Raw genomic sequence first — 4,310 nt, forward strand, 5'->3', positions numbered from 1 at the left:
GGGTCAGGCTGAGGGGACATCACCCAGTGAACACCGGCCAGCAGGGGCGAGGCGGGGTCGTATGCGGGCCAGGCGTGTCTCTGAGCAGGTTCCAGGCCAGTCTCCACCTGGGAACCCGCAGGACACCCTTCCCTCTGACCCTCTGACCAGGACAGGTGGCTTCCCTGCAGGGGGGCCTCTGGTTTCTGGGTGGGCTCGGGGGACGCCCCAGCACTGAGGGCCACCCGCCTTCCAGCCTGGAAGCCCTGCCCTTCCAAGTCTACTTGGGTCGGGCAGACTTCTCTGCTGCTGGTGACCACAGAGTAAGCATGGAAATCAAAGTAGAGAACCAAGGCCAAGGTGAGCATTAATGTGGCTGCTGCCTGGTGAGATGTTCGTTCATGGGGGGCCAGACCCCAACATGCGGGTGACCCTCAGAGGCGGCTCAGACTGCAGGGCACTCCAGGAGGCCTGGGAAGGTCCCAGACTCTGGCCCAGAGAACCGGACACTGGGCCACAGGGCTCCTCTAGCTGCGAAGCTCCTACCACTTGGACTCATGCAGTAGGAATTAGGAAGGGGAGGCACCAAGCACTGGCCATGGTGCCCTGCAGCAGGGTGCAGACACACATGTCTACACAGTGGGCCTGCCGCCCGAACCTGGGAGGGAAAAGGGCCACCTCCCCCTCCCCCATCTCTGCCCCAGCTGCCTGGCCTGCAACGCCTGGACGGTGGGGCGAGATAATGAGTTTCCTTTGTTCCCGAGGCCCTGGGAGCCCCTCCAGGTGGGGGGACTGCAGCTTGGCCTACAGACCAGGGCTGTGAACGAAGCACACACGAGGTCAGGAAAGGAGAGGAGGGGCTGGCAGCCCAGGCAGACCCTGAAGAGTCTGGGGAGGCTGCAGACGGTGAGCTTGGGGGACGCGTCTGCACCTTAGGACAAGGTGGCTGTCGCCAGAGCCGTGGTGTGGGGCTCAGGGTCTCCCACCCTCGTTCTGTGGTCCACGCCTGCCAACCAGGAAGACCACACTCCTCGCCAGGAGATGCACGGGGCTCGTGAGCTCATTTAAGGCTCTGAGAAGTCCTGCAGCACAGAAACCCGCCTCAGCTGCCCCGAGTGTGTCCCTGAAGAATCCGATTCCCAGGCCCTCATCCATGCCTGGGGCCGCCGTTCCTACTCGATCAGCACATTCTTTCTAGACATGAATTATTTGAGAGCAAGAACTAAAACTGGAGGGTTTCTACCTGGAGATTGATCAAAACAAACTAAAAGTTAAGTGGTCCAACACTGAAATTCAAAGTGAGTTAAGGATTGCTTTGGGAAATGCCATTCTGCTGATTTTGCCCTTGAATTTAAGGAATATCTAATACAAAGGCCTGCAGGCCAAGAGGAGCGCAGCAATTTAGCTGCAGTTTAGGCTGAAAGCTGGTGAAAGGAAGAGGATTCAGTACCAAGACAGGGCTCTTCTCAAAGCATCCTTGGTTCTGAAAGTAGTTGGGAAAGCACACAATTTTAACCTTGAAACCAACAGATGATAAGATGTAGTTGTTTCTTCAAACACCGAAGATCTGATGACTTGGAATAATTCAAAAAGTAGAAGATGGGGAATTACAATATAACCTGGGACATAACATGCTTGGTTTGGAAAGCAAGCGAAAGTATTACTTGCTCAGTCATGTGCGACTCTTTGTGACCCCATGGACGGTAGCCCACCAGGCTCCTCTGTCCATGGGGTTCTCCAGGCAAGAATACTGGAGTGGGTAGCCGTTCCCTTCTCCAGGGGATCTTCCCCACCCAGGGATAGAACCCAGGTCCCTTGCAGTGCAGGCAGATTCTCTACCGTCTGAGCCAACAGGGGTTCCAAGTCTCACTAATGACATTGCCTTTCTAAAGTCATCTTTTAGCAAAATACCCGAGATGGTGCCTGTCACTCATGTCCTCCCCAGGAGGGACCTCCCGGGTAACACAGCATCCGGCACAGGCTGCCCGGTGCGTCTTTGCCTTTTGACTGAAGTGGAGCTGATTTACAGTATAGTCTTAGTTTCAGGTGTCCTGGAGCGCCTTTGCATCGTCACTTCCAGAATAAAGACCTTCTGTGTGGCCACCCTGGAAGTGTGCTCCTTTTGGTCTAAACTCTTTTCCCTGGAGCCGTTTCATATTCCTACCGTGGGTCCCCAGGCTGGAAGTTTCATCTTTACTGTTGGTTTTTCTTCAGAGTTTAAAACAAACTAGACCTGTATGCAGAAGGTTTTGGCTCTGCTGTTATTTCTGTAATCTAGAACATGTCTAAATGCTTCAGTGATGCAAGCACAATATGGTTTCCTCAACAAAACTTGCAATATCTTTTTCTCAACAACTGATTGCACCCATTCTGCTGAAGAGAAAGGTTTTAGGATTGCCTTTTAGGCTAGTTTGTCACGGTTGGGCTAGATTCATGCCATCAAAGCAAAGACAGCTTTGGGTGGAAAATTCCATTTGCACAGCAGTGAGTACACACATTCGGTCATAATTCACAAAATGTTAGTATTTCTCTTGGATTGTCAGAAAAATAAAACATGTGTACTTGTCAAGACAACTGTTTGGTTTGGGGCTGTACTTTGTGTAGTTAAAGCCATTAATCACATCTATATCTCTTTTTGAGTTTTCTGTTTATAATTCTTTGGTCACCAAATTATTCTACCTTCCTTTTTCCATGTCTAGAAAGATGCAATTTCAGAAGTCAGAGGAATCAGTTATCAGGATGGAATGAATCTTTGCCTGTCACGAACTAAATACAGTCTTCCTGGGATCTGATTTGGGTAAAGCTACAAAATTAAAATTCTATCCCGGCATTTTTCATCTACTGAAATTTTAAACATTTTTTCAGGACAGAACCACTATAAGTAAAAATGTTCTCTTTTGTTTTAGCTTTCTCTAGGTCTGTAGTTTATTTCTGAATCTTTTATCAGCTCTAGTTGGACAGTTATATCCTGCCTTTCTATTTCTTTGGTACAGTTAGACTTGTTCTTCTTGATTTCCTGTATGAATCATAAATAATCTCCCCAAAAGTTCAAGATAGTAGTTTTTACTAAGTGCTTCTCACCTTAAAAAAATCCGCATTTCATCATTTTCTTACCAAGTAGTTACTGACCTTTCCCTATGCATATTCATAATCCAAAATTGTTATTAAAACCCTTTACTATTATACAAGCAATGCATGCATTCAGTGAATGATTTCCATCAATGAAAACCTCATTATGTTCATTCTTATATGCCGCTGCTGCTGCTAAGTTGCTTCAATCGTATCCAACTCTGTGCGACCCCTTAGACAGCAGCCCACCGGGCTCCCCCATCCTTGGGACTCTCCAGGCAAGAACACTGGAGTGGGTTGCCATTTCCTTCTCCAATGCATGAAAGTGAAAAGGGAAAGTGAAGTCGCTTAGTCGTGTCCGACTCTTAGCGACCCCATGACTGCAGCCCACCAGGCTCCTCCATCCATGGGATTTTCCAGGCAAGAGTACTGGAGTGGGTTGCCAGTGCCTTTTCCCCATATTTATATTCAAATAGGAATTACTCATTTCAATATATAATAACATTTTATCTCAGGAAATGCAAAAAAAATTAATATAAAAATTCTAATATAAAGGGATACATATTATCATCTAGAAATGCTGAAAGAATAATATACAGTTAACAAATGTAGCATATGGAAAAATAGTAACAGTGAAAGAGACTGCTCTCAAGAGTTGGCAATAGTTTTAGCTAATGCTTATGTGGTCCTCACCATTTACCATCACTGGTCTGACCTCCTTACCAATGAGCCTATCAAGCAGCCCACTTGACAGTTGAGAAAATGGACATAAAGGTCACGACGCTCGCCGATGACTACACCGCCAGTAGGTGATGGAGCCTGAGTGTGAATCGTGACAGACTTCCGATTTTATACCCTTCTAACCGCGTAAGTACACTAATGACTCAGAGAAAGAAAGAATGAAAGAAAAAAAGAAGAAAGGGAAAAAGGCAGAGGAGCAAAGAGAAAGGAAAAGATGCACCCATAGAGCCGTGACCTTTGTTTTGATCGTGACTACTTCACACGGACAGCCTGTCCACACACACACAGATATAAAGTGAGACTCATAATTTCAACTTGCCATGCCATGAGGTCTACCATTTTCTATTCCACTTTCTTTCATTAAAAAATGCTGGTTTAGAGCCACTAAATTGATTTCATGACTCGCAAATGGGCTCTGAGTTGGATGACTAGTGCTCAGGGAGAAACTCAAATCTCTCTGAACACAAACATAACAGAATGAGTATGTAGTTTTAGTTTGAAAAGGAGAGATATCTATCTGT

The sequence above is a fragment of the Bubalus kerabau genome, chromosome 21 (assembly GCF_029407905.1).
Source record: "Bubalus kerabau isolate K-KA32 ecotype Philippines breed swamp buffalo chromosome 21, PCC_UOA_SB_1v2, whole genome shotgun sequence".
Lineage (NCBI taxonomy): Eukaryota > Metazoa > Chordata > Mammalia > Artiodactyla > Bovidae > Bubalus > Bubalus kerabau.